Source organism: Poromitra crassiceps, assembly GCF_964638095.1.
Source record: "Poromitra crassiceps genome assembly, chromosome: 1".
Lineage (NCBI taxonomy): Eukaryota > Metazoa > Chordata > Actinopteri > Beryciformes > Melamphaidae > Poromitra > Poromitra crassiceps.
This window is the reverse complement of record NC_139623.1, coordinates 114417733-114431228: the sequence shown is the minus strand read 5'-3', so window position 1 is coordinate 114431228 and position 13496 is coordinate 114417733. Positions and strand designations below refer to the sequence as shown.

General features: G+C 42.5%; 1 protein-coding gene across 2 annotated transcripts in view; it reads right to left on the bottom strand.

Annotated features, from left to right (window-relative positions):
• Positions 1-13496, bottom strand: part of mef2d (myocyte enhancer factor 2d) — a gene marked incomplete at its 3' end in the record, with an annotated part of 137441 nt that overhangs the window by 122925 nt on the left and 1020 nt on the right. The gene's annotated exons all lie outside the window — the stretch shown is intronic.

The following is a 13496-nucleotide window of genomic DNA, read 5'->3' as shown; positions in this document are numbered from 1 at the left end:
AACTAAATGTTTAGTGCAATCATTGATCTTGTGTATGGAACTATATTCTGTGGCGGAAGGATAAATGTATTCTGAAACCAGTAATGATTATAAATAAATGAATTGGATGTTACAATTGTGTATTTTTTATATTATTTGGTAGCTGTTGTAGAAAACAAATTTACCACTCGAGGTCGGGGGTTGTGGGCACATTTACCACTGGTACAGGGTTTATAGCACTCGGCTTCGCCTCGTGCCACAACCCTGTACCAGTGGTAAATGTGCCCACAACCCCCTTCCTCTCGTGGTAAATTTGTTAAATAATAGACTGCTATAGCTGCTAAGAAAATCGGTGATCGGTGATCAATCGGTGATTGGTCGGTCAGATATTTCTCATAGGCGATCGCCGGCAAAAAACGTGATCAGTGCACCCCTAGATATAAGACTGAGTAAGAATCGAGACACTCTCTTTCTATCACACACACACCCTCTCTCTCATACGCACACACATGTGCACACACAAACACGCACGCGCACAGATCTTGTATAAGCCCCACAGTTGTGAACAGGCAGCGTACAGGTGGAAGTATACTGCTGGAGCCCCGGAGCCCCTGGGTGTCTGGCCTGCTGGCTAGTTCTCTGCTCTACCTGCCAGCTGCTATTTACTATACAGGCAGATCTGGCTTTTTGTGTTTGTCATCCCGTCTGTTAATACAAACAAACACAAACAGAGACAGACAGAGAGAGAGAGAGACAGAATGAGAGACAGGGAGAGGGGGAGAGACAGAGGCAGAGAGAGACAGAGATAATGTTCAGGTAAGCTTCCAGTAAGGGGGAAAACTTACTGTAAATATAAATTAACCAATAACTTCGGATATGTTCGAACATTTTGCAGGCAATTAAAGTTCGTTCAAACTTTATCTTTGGAAAAAGTGACAGCTCTAATTTGTGACGGATATGACCTGGATTACATGTATGTTTCACATAGGGTTGTGTTTTGTTTTATTTTGTCGAATATTGAAATGTTCTAGAATTGTTCTAGAATGTTGTGTTAAGATAAATATTATTTCTATCTACCACTTAGCCTACTTAGGCTGATTTAGTTGCTTTTTCTTGTCAAAATGTATTAAGCCTCAATGCATGCTGGGAGAGATGCACATGTGTGTCTGTGTGTGGCGTTTGGTAGAAGGCGCACTGAATAAGGCTTAGTTTTGAAAAGCGCTAATTCTGGCGCCCAGTCTGGCCTATTCTGGCACTGCGCCACGCCTCTTGAGCGTAAAGCACATTTCGAGGCGTAAAAACATGATGCTATCTTCCCGAGTCACGGGTAGGCAGGTGCAAAGCGTATTTTTTTGCATTTAACGCCAATTTAGCACCTAAGGCCAGGGGGAGAATAGAGCCCATGGACTGTAACATGGAAATGAGAGACATGGAATCCTGATGAGAACATTTTTGGAGCTTTTATACTGATAGTATAGTAACCATTAGTTCTGAAAACTCCACTTTGTCCGCCCAGCCGCGTCTGCATAGATAGAAAATTTGTGGTGTGCACGGCTAAGCAAAAACTTGCTGAACGGGAGCGGAGAGGCGTGGCTGCTGATGTGACGTCACTTGTCCGCACGGACACTCACGGTCCTTGCGGATGCGTCAGGTATAATTCAAGCTTGAGAGTCTGACAGGCTGCTCTGATGTTGTCATCTGTTTACAGTAAACAACACTCACATCTTAATGTGGTCATGATTTACCCATGCTATACACATGCTGCACTGAGTCATCTGCTCAGGTCTATAATATCACCTGGACTAATAAACACTATGTATCTGCTCAGGTCTATAATATCACCTGGACTAATAAACACTATGTATCTGCTCAGGTCTATAATATCACCTGGGCTAATAAACACTATGTATCTGCTCAGGTCTATAATATCACCTGGACTAATAAACACTATGTATCTGCTCAGGTCTATAATATCACCTGGACTAATAAACACTATGTATCTGCTCAGGTCTATAATATCACCTGGACTAATAAACACTATGTATCTGCTCAGGTCTATAATATCACCTGGACTAATAAACACTATGTATCTGCTCAGGTCTATAATATCACCTGGACTAATACACACTATGTATCTGCTCAGGTCTATAATATCACCTGGGCTAATAAACACTATGTATCTGCTCAGGTCTATAATATCACCTGGACTAATAAACACTATGTATCTGCTCAGGTCTATAATATCACCTGGACTAATAAACACTATGTATCTGCTCAGGTCTATAATATCAGCTGGACTAATAAACACTATGTATCTGCTCAGGTCTATAATATCAGCTGGACTAATAAACACTATGTATCTGCTCAGGTCTATAATATCACCTGGACTAATAAACACTATGTATCTGCTCAGGTCTATAATATCACCTGGACTAATAAACACTATGTATCTGCTCAGGTCTATAATATCAGCTGGACTAATAAACACTATGTATCTGCTCAGGTCTATAATATCACCTGGACTAATAAACACTATGTATCTGCTCAGGTCTATAATATCAGCTGGACTAATAAACACTATGTATCTGCTCAGGTCTATAATATCACCTGGACTAATAAACACTATGTATCTGCTCAGGTCTATAATATCAGCTGGACTAATAAACACTATGTATCTGCTCAGGTCTATAATATCACCTGGACTAATAAACACTATGTATCTGCTCAGGTCTATAATATCAGCTGGACTAATAAACACTATGTATCTGCTCAGGTCTATAATATCACCTGGACTAATAAACACTATGTATCTGCTCAGGTCTATAATATCACCTGGACTAATAAACACTATCTGCTCAGGTCTATAATATCACCTGGACTAATAAACACTATGTATCTGCTCAGGTCTATAATATCACCTGGACTAATAAACACTATGTATCTGCTCAGGTCTATAATATCACCTGGGCTAATAAACACTATGTATCTGCTCAGGTCTATAATATCACCTGGACTTATAAACACTATGTATCTGCTCAGGTCTATAATATCAGCTGGACTAATAAACACTATGTATCTGCTCAGGTCTATAATATCACCTGGACTTATAAACACTATGTATCTGCTCAGGTCTATAATATCACCTGGACTTATAATCACTATGTATCTGCTCAGGTCTATAATATCACCTGGACTTATAAACACTATGGTCCCTATCATTGCATCGGCGCTGTTTCTAGGCCGAACGCCTGGCGCAGCTCAAATCAGTGGGCGTGGACCAGCGCACTTGATATCGTCGTGCTGGCGCTAGACGCAGCCTCAACCATTACAACCACGCCTTTTAAGCGTAAAATTATGCACCGTCATGCTCATTGGATAACTGCAATAAACGAATCGCACGCTTGCCTTTTTAGCTCCAATTCCAGTGATCCCGCAAAACCAGACGAAAGCCAAACGCTCTGCCCCCCCCCCTCCCTTCATCCAGTCTGTCTGTCTGACTGCATTATAGGCTATTATTCCATATTATTATGCTTCTCAAACCAATCTAACTGCAGTTTCAATACTGCAAGCATGTAAATACGCTACACTATAGCAAGATCAAAGTGAAAATAATGTACTAAACGCATCAGCTAGAAAAATATAGCCTATTAGACTGGTGAAAGTTTGTCCAGAAAGATATCGTTTTCTCTCCCCTGCTGCAGGTAGAATGATCGATGCACATAAATATACCCTACATTATGTAAAGTCATTGCATAAATGTGTTTTTATTGTAAAACTAAATGTCAAGTAGGGCCAAGTTATTGGAGCGGACATCACAGTATAGCACATCACAGAAGCGCGTTCCGCTGTCACTTATCTAAATCACGTTAAACCCACAAGGGGTATATATAGGCTCAAGAGGACATATATGTTTCACATAGGGTGGTGTTTCATTTCGATGTTTTATTTGGTCAAATATTGAAATGTTCGACAATTGCAGGTTGTCTTACCATTACACATTATTTTAGATCTACCTTTTATATCTATTTCGGCTCATTTGGTTGCTATTTAGTAGCGAAATGGAGGACCCAATTGCATGCTGGGAGTGGACATTCACAGGCAGTAAACTTACAACTGCTATTTCCTATGGGAAGCTGGGTGCTGCTATGTGTTGTGTCTGTTTGAGCGAGGGAGTCAGAGAGAGAGAGAGAAGGGTGACTCAGAGGCAGAAGAGCACTGGCGCACTGAATAGGCCTGGTTTCAGAGAGAGACAGAGAAGGGTGACAGGGGAGAGGCACAAGTGCACTGGCGCACTGAATAGGCCTGGTTTTCAAAGGCGCAAAGCGCTAAATGTAGGCCAGGTGCGAAGATAGCACTACGCCGGTAGTTAGCGCCGACACGCCCACTTTGGCCCATTCTGGGACTGCGCCACGCCCATTCGGCCTAAAGCGCATTTGGCAGCCTAAAGCCATATTGATATCGTCCCAAAACAGGCGCAAGGCACGTTTTTTTGCGTTTAAGGCCCGTTTTAGCGCCGAAGGCTTGTGGGAGAATAGGGCCCTATGTATCTGCTCAGGTCTATAATATCACCTGGACTAATAAACTCTCTATCTGCTCAGGTCTATAATATCACCTGGACTTATAAACACTATGTATCTGCTCAGAATATCACCTGGACTAATAAACACTATGTTGCTTCAGCAAGACAGGTCCTGCCATGCCAATAAAGCAGAAATGATTAAATAACTGAAATTAACTCAGAGAGAGGAAGGGGGAATGATTAGATTATATTGGATAGATAGATAGATAGATAGATAGATAGATAGATAGACAGATAGATAGATAGATAGATAGATACATAGATAGATAGATACATAGATAGATAGATAGATACATAGATAGATAGATAGATAGATAGACAGACAGACAGGCAGACAGATAGATAGAGATATAGATGCCATATGAGACCTTCAATCTCTCCATCTCTCTTTCCGTCTCCATTTCTAATTGCTTAGGCACCCACCATGTTGACTTTCTGTCTCTCTCTTTCTCAGCTCCCTCTCCTCTCTCTCTCTCTCCATCCCTCTTCTCGTCTCTCATCTCTTATTTTCTTGCCATTGTTTTCTCTTCCTCTCCTCTCTCTTCATCTCTCTCTCTCACATTTTTCCCACATCCTCCCTCCCTCTCCCTCTCCACTCACTCATTGCTTCCTGCTGCCACAAATCAAATTATATCGGGGTCGTATCCATGGGCAACAGACTACCCCCGCCCCCACCCTCCACCCCCCATTTCCCACCTCATCACACACTGCTACCATCATCTTACCTCTCTCTCTCCCCCAGCTTTATCTCTCCATCTTAATATCTCTCCCTCTCTCTTAAACACACACACACACACGCGCACACACACATAATGAACCACAGAGATGAACTATGTGGCGGTGTTGGTAAGAGGAAATGACAGATTAGGGCTGTAGAGGTTGGTAGAGAATAAACACTGACGGCGATGAAGAGACTGTGCCACAGTAAACAACAGTAGTTATTCTAATCCAGTGGTTCTCAACGTGGGGGTCCCCCGCATTATTTCATTTAGAAGAAGTTAACGCAACTAGAGAATGTCCAAGAATGACTGTTTTGATCCTACTGTAGTTTCTCTTGTTATCTATACCTACAATACAGATAGTGTTGGAAATCATTTGGATCCTAGAGGCAATATTCCATCAAATGGGGGATGGTGACCCTAATGTGGACTAAATTAGTGATTTTTTAAATCAAGTTTTCTCAGATTTTTCTCCCCAACTGTACTTGGCCAATTCTCCCTGCTGTCTTTGCCGATCTGTGGAGAGTTGCCAGCCGCTTCTTTTCACCTGACAGCAAGGAGTTTCACCAGCATTAACATAGCGCGTGGGAGGATCACACAATTCCCCCCAGTTCCCCTCCCCCCGAACAGGCGCTCCGATCGACCAGAGGAGGCACTAGTGCAGTGACCAGGACTCGTACCCCACCGGCTTCCCACCCACAGACAGGGCCAATTGCGTCTGTAGTAACGTTTGACCAAGCCAGAAGTACCGCTGCCGGGAATTGAACCTGGGTCTCCGCGGTGGTAATCGAGTGCTTGTACCACGACACCAGTGGGCTAGCTCTGGCTTTGACATAGGAAGCCGCGGAAGTGATAGTAAAAGCTGTAGTTCTTTGAATGGCCACTTGAGCCTGACTCCAAAAGGGAGACGTTCCCCGTTTCTCCCCATGTTAGAATGCACGACTTTGTAACTATGGATTAAGGATTAAGCATTTGTTCACACCAGGCGCTTAACAGGAGCAGAGCTGAAGCTAAAGCCACGCTGAAGCTGAGCTCACGCTAAACCGGTCACACAAGAAGCACTCTCTTTTCCTCAGCTCCTGGCTGAGCAGCTTCACGCTTGGCAGCTTCACGCTTGGAAAATAGAGCTGAATCCTGAACAATCGCTTCAGCGTGGCTTGAGCATGGCACGCGCGCGGCTGGTGTGAACGGCTTCGCCAATTAACAAGGATGCCGAAATGAGACTTGTGGCTTCAGTGTCGCTTCCGCATTGCTTGAGCGTTGCTTTGGCGTATGGTGTGAATGCCATGTAAGCATGATTACAGCCTGGTTCAACACACACAGCTTTGGTCTATATAGCTAATTTCACCTTTCATAACAACTGTATGGGGGGGGGGGGGGTTTTGATATAACTCGCCCATTTAGAGTAAAATAGATGACAGAAAAGACTATGTTTTGGGGGTGATTGACAGGTCGCATGTCCAGTGATCGCGCAGCTTGCCGATCACAGACCAATAGCAGGTGGAGCTGCGGGTCTGGGAAACATCTGGTCTCGTGCCGTCTCACGCGAGCTGTGCAAGAACCTCAAGATGGCGACGGCCACTATAGGCTTCAAAAAGGGAGTCTAAATGGGTGACGTCATGGCAGCTACGTCCATAATATTTACGGGCAATGCTCAACAAAGACTCCCGGGATATGAAAAAGGTTGAGAATCACTGGATTATAAGTAGGGATGGGGATCGTAAATTTTTATTGATACTGATACCATTTTCGAAAACTGCTTAATATCAATACCTCTATCTATACTTTTCTATTATTTGGTGGAAAGACAAGACGACAATAAATTGTTAACAGAACTGATATTGCTTTTTTTGCTTAACTGTGGGTTTTGTGTTGGAAATGTGCCTAGCCTGGTGAGGCAATTTAATTCTTCTTTGTGTAGTTAACGGCAGTTGGCAGGCAATTCAATTGGATTCAAAAACTTTAATACGTGTTTGTTTGTGCACCAGAGATTTGAGGTAAATGGCATGACTCATCTCTCATACAAAACGTTACATTGTAGGACCCACTAGTCGCGATAGCAGTAGCCTATCGATAAGCTCAGATTTTATTGATTTTCGGGTTTTGAGAAATTAGCGATCGATACTAATCGATATCGGGTCTCCATCTCTAATTATAGGATAATTTACCGTCGGGGGGGGGGGGGGGGGGGGGTACACCTGCCTGGGTAATAAGTTTCTGTAATAAGTCTCGGTCCTGGTGTTTGCTGTGAAGGGTAAACAAGCTGGAGGTGAGTGACATTAAGAACAGAACTGCCAGGTAACCAATGGCAACTGAAGAAGAAGACATCCATGGTAGAGAGAGAGGAAGAAAGGGGGCGTTTCATCCGCGCACGTGTGTGTGTGTGTGTGTGTGTGCGTGCGTGTGCGTGTGTGTGCGTGTGCGTGTGCGTGTGTGTGGCAGATGGATGAGGAAACCACCACTGACAACCACAACCTCCTCTCTGGCTGTCTTCTGTAGTGGCTCACAGTCAAGGCTGAGCGTTTCAAAGGAATAATACAAATAAAAAAAACAATTTCTGTCATTACAGCCCCGATTTTGGTTGTTAATATCAATTTGAAGGCATCAAAAGAGAAGGAAAAGTCATGAAAAGGTTAAAGGATAGATCCTTACAGCAAAATCAACTGGTATTTTTGCTGAGTAAACCAAACTCAACATTATTTGGGCAAGTAGGTGCTGTGTGCCAAAATATTAAACAGGTATTCACTCAAAGGACGAAATGCTGCGTTGGATTTGAGAATAAAAATGCAACAAGGTTTGAAGCCACTGTGAAGAACTGGTTAAGTGTTCTCCAAATGTAGCCTATGTTGGCCACTGTGTTGTTATCACACTTGTAATTTGACATGACTAAACTATATCTCCTGGGTTATCAGGTCATATCTGGATCTTAGATGTGGTTTGAATGTGAGTTTTTCCATTGGAAACATGTACAGTTGATACTTGGTACCAAAATGGACAATTTTGGTACAATGAACAATGGAAATAAATTGTCAAGCTTTATTGTGCGTTATCCTTGGTAGTTGGCTTCTGTTTCATACATGGCTTTAGTTTCAATTACTAGATAAAATGTCCAGCCTGAGTCCCAATCCTTACTTGTTTTTGCCTAGAAATGTGGCATTTGAAAGTAACAGCGTTGTGTGTGAAGCCCGGGCCCACACTTTGAACACTGTTTATTTGGTGAAGCTAATGGCAGCAGCGTCTTAGAGTCGACACGTAGGAGGTGACGGGCTGCCTCTACTCCAAAATTAATTTTAATGCCTTTCAGACTGTTGCACTGTTCACTTAGCTGAGGCAAAATAGAGCAAGCCCGGAAAATAAATTCTCCACTCGCTTTTGGGCCAAGGAAGTTTGCACATACAATGAATTTGACTTGGTGGGTTGAGCAACTAAGTCACTTGAAACGACACAACACAAAACGATAAAAAAAAGAAAAAAGCATATAAGAAATGTAGCGAGTAGGTCTCTTAGGAGTTAGTATAAAGGAAAGTATGCACAGTACTGTGCACAAGTCTTTAGCACATCCATGAAGCAAGATGCTTTAAAAAACAATCAAATTAAAGGTGTCTACACATCAAAAGATTTACTATCAAAACAGTCTACTGCAGCGGTTCCCAATAGGGATGTTCCCAATAGGGATGTCACCACTATTATCACCACTAGCGTTAAAGGGATATTTCGGTTTGTTTGAAGTGGGGTCCTATCAGCTAGTTCGATACACTAACTTAATTAGGTACAGTGTTCAGGAGGCTGGGCGCATTGTGGAACGAGAGCGCGCACTCAGAGCAGCAGCCAAACCAGCCTTTTCTCTGTAAGTACGGGGGTCAACAACTAAAACATAATTTAGCCACCTAAAACAACGCCCACCTAAACAAATCGATATCTGTGTACATGCACGCTCTATTTTGACAATTTTCAGCGCTTTACTTTTCCGCAAAACAGCAGTTTCATTCGGCACTGCTTTTTCTCCCAACCGTACAACTACCGTATTCCTCCGCTAAAAGCCTGCACAGAGCCGCAGCACTGGGAAAAAGTAAAGCGCTGAAAATTGTCAAAATAGAGCGTGCATGTACACAGATATCGATTTGTTTAGGTGGCTGTTGTTTTAGGTGGCTAAATTACGTTTTAGTTGTTGACCCCCCATACTTACAGAGAAAAGGCTGGTTTGGCTGCTGCTCTGAGTGCGCGGTCTCGTTCCACAATGCGCCCAGTCTCCTGAACACTGTCCCTAATTAAGTTAGTGTATCGAACTAGCTGATAGGACCCCACTTCAAACAAACCGAACTATCCCTTTAAACAGTGTGACACTAAAGTGTTCACAAAAGTGCAATAACGCTAATGGAAATGCGGCCCAAAAAAGCATGGTAATGGGAATGCGGTAAAAAAAAAAAAAAAAAAACATCCCGTTAACTGGTTACACGCTACCAGAAGGTCCCGTGTACCCGTGTAGAAAATGTTGTAACCGTTGACATCCCTAGTTCCCAACCTTTTCAAACTCATGGCCCACTTGAAAATCTCCAAAATGTCCACGGCCCACATCCAACCATAAACATTGCGGAGGCCAAATAATGTGTTCTCAGAGCCCTTTTTATTTTAGCGATAAAAGGAGCTGTCCATCAGCACCACTCAGAAATCAGAAACTACATTTGGGGACGTCTGCAATAGGCTAATTAACGAATAAGTGATTACAAATTCAATAACGGTATCATTCAACAATGGAGAAATGCATCATAATAATAATAACTTTTTCACAAAAATGTTAATGTTTTGCAAATGATTTGACGGCCCACTTGCAATACCGTCGCGGCCCACAAGTGGGCCCCGGCCCACTGACACACTAATGTAGACAACAGATAAACATTGAAGACACACATTTATGTAAAAAATGTGCAGTGCTTATTGCCTAAAACTTTTGCACAGTACTAAGTAGTATAAGTAGTGTATCAAAAGTTTTAAAAGTAGAAATGTAGGAAATAGGTCTGTTCCGTATAGTAGTATGCTATATGGTTCTTTGTTGGAATCTGCCTCATTGAACTGATAGGAAGCTATTGAGGTCAGTAATAAAAACAAAAACAACAGCATAAGAATACTATAAACATGTTTCTTTAACTAACACTACTGTATTCAAGTTGAAATATTCTCGGGTCAGGAATATTGATAACATCTACTGTCAGGGCTATGTGGGTTTGACCCTTGCACTATTTGCCGTCAGCAGCGGACAATGTTGGTTATCTAGGAACCACAGTGTATTCTACTGTTGCTCTCAGTGTTAATTGCTCCAGGTAAGAGCATCAGATAAATGGCTAAAACGTGAAGTGTAAATGGTAGGTGCCAGTTGGGTTCAACGTGGAGGTCAGAGCACCTCCGGTGGTCCGCCGCTTGCTACTCGTTTGGCCGATCCCGCTCGCTGATGCTGACAGCTCTGTGGTGTCAAAGCAGAGAGAGCATCACCTCATTGACAAACTGTTTGACACATGATCCAAGCCCTGAGTCCCTGGAGCAGAACCTGCTCCCACCAGAAAACCTTTGTCCCATTGTGTCCCGCTGAAGAACAAAACCACCGCACTTCCCCGGCCCCCTGCAGGCCTTGTTCCCCTCTGTGGAGATGGCACCTGCTAAGATTAATGAGGAGAAAACCCAGGATGGTTTTTCAGGCCTCCGGCCAACGACTTTCTAAACTGCTCAGGTCTAACTCAGACATGGGAAAAGTATACACATTATATTACTTCAGTAGAAATACAGTTACTTGTGTAAAAAAATACTCTGGTAAAAGTAGAAGTACTGATTCAACTTGTTTACTCAATTAAAAGTAGAAAAAAAGAGTACAGGCTCTGAAATGTAATAAAGTAGAAAAGTAAAAAATATTTCTATCGGGTGTTTCTGTGCAACGCTAACTTAAATGCATGTCATATTTAATATAATTTGAAGACTATTAAACTTAAAAGATCCCCTCCAAACATGTTTTAAGATGTATGAAGACTATACTTTGATTAATCATTTGTGGGATATTAGGGGTGGGAATCACCAGATGCCCCACGATACGATATTATCACGATACTTCAAGTAACGATACGATAGTATTGCGACATTTTTATATGCTAGTATTTGTGATATATTGAGTATTGCGATATATTATGATTTATTACCTTTTTTCAACTGCAAATGATCCGCAAAGGAAACAACTTTGTCAACATCTGTTTTATCTAATGAGATAAAGTTTCCAGTCTGGTCATCTCACTTCAATCATTTTTATTGCACCAAAATAGGATTGTCAAGCAGACAGACTGACCAACACTGTCAGAAAGACCTGTCATAAATGTTGCATGCATTGACATTTTGTATAATAAAATATCACGATTAGGGATGCAGCGGTATATCGTTTGAAGGTATACCGCGGTTTGAAAACGTCACTGTATCAAAACCACTAAAATTTGCCGTCATACCTTCCCCACGGTATCAGCTGTTTCCCCAAAACAAAGTGCCCAGGTCGCTTGCAGAGTGCAGCTTACGCGGCCTCTCCCCCTGGCTGCATGCCTACCTAGACTAGAGCACAGTAGAGAGGAGCCGCAAGGACCCCCCTGAACCTTCCCCCCATCTAAAAAGACGACGTCGGCTGTATGGGAATATTTCGGCTATTGTAAAAACACAAATGGTCCGCAATACCGCGATACCGTGAACCGTAGTATTTTTGTCCAAGGTTATCATACCGTCAAAAACTCATACCGTTGCTTCCCTAATCACGATACTTGGCATTTGATACGATATGAAATATTGCCCACAAAATATTGCGATAGTGTGCCGTATCGATTGCCCCCCCCCCCCCCACCCCACCCCTATGTGATATGGTTTTTCCACAAAAAAGGTGCAGATAATGCGTGTAAGCTGGGAGAGCGCGAGACAAGAGGGAGAAACAACTGTTAAGGTCTGTCGTGCATTAAAACTTAAGTAACGAGTCTGTTTTGAAAATGTAAGGAGTAGAAAGTACAGATATTCGTGTTAAAATGTAGGGAGAGTAAAAGTAAAAAGTTGACAGAAAAATAAATACTCAGTAATGTACTGAAAAGCCTACTTAAGTACAGTAATGATGTATTTGTACTTAGTTACTTCCCATCTCTGGTCTTACTCAGCTTGGCACCTTCTCTCTCTCTCTCCTCTCTTGTCTCTCTCAGAAGGCGGGCATGCCAAATTACCCAATCTGCTCAATGGAGTGAAGCCCATTTAGCAGTTGACTCATTTTAGATGGATCATTTACCCTTTCATCCTCTTCTGACAATGCCACCGATGTAACCGGAGCCACTGAGGCTTTTTGGGGAAATTTCATGTTCTCTCAGGTTTTTCTTACTGTAGGCAGTGTGGAGGAAAGGGGATGGTGGGTGAGATACCACCATGATGGCCATGCGGAGTCATATGAGCTTCATAAAAGACAATGCTATTGTTCTGTTGTGGTACTAAACACCGCTGAGAAAACAACGGCGCTGTTGGTCAGGTGATGCTAACATGGGTACGTGTGAAAACAGCTGCACGACCTTTGCGGGACTTTGTTATTATTACACATTCTCCACTACGGATGCACCAATCAGCTGTTCTGGGATTCAATTTCGCTTCTCAATGATTGGCTGATTATCGATCATGCACGCCAATTGAAACGACGTGTCTTCATGCAAACAACGGAAGATCAGGTAAAAGTGCACGCAAGTCTAAATAGTAGGCTAACATTTCTAAATAGCTGTGTGTTTAATGGATTGTTCTTGGCTGCATGACACAGCAGATCCATGTGTAAACTAGAGGGCAGTCTGTAGAGTGCATACCGCCGTCAACCTTTCTACAAAGTTGTCGCATGGTGTTATGTGAATCCGTTTGAAAGTTAGGCCGTCTTGTGATTGGACACACCCATTGCCATGCCCCCTTTTGGCCAGTGGGTGTGGAAAGTTAATTAGTTCTAAGTTGGCCCATAACCTTGTCTACAAAGTTTCGTGCAAATCCATTGATACGCTTTTTGAGATACCCTGCGGACACAGACAAACAGACAAACAGGGGCGGAAAACTCTGAAAACTTGGCGGGTAATAAATTTGAGGTTGTATCCGCACAGTAATTACATTCTACATTCCGGCAAATATATTAAATTAAAAAAATATATAAATAAATTACTTCTAAGCTATGATGATTGGCTATTAAATTCAAA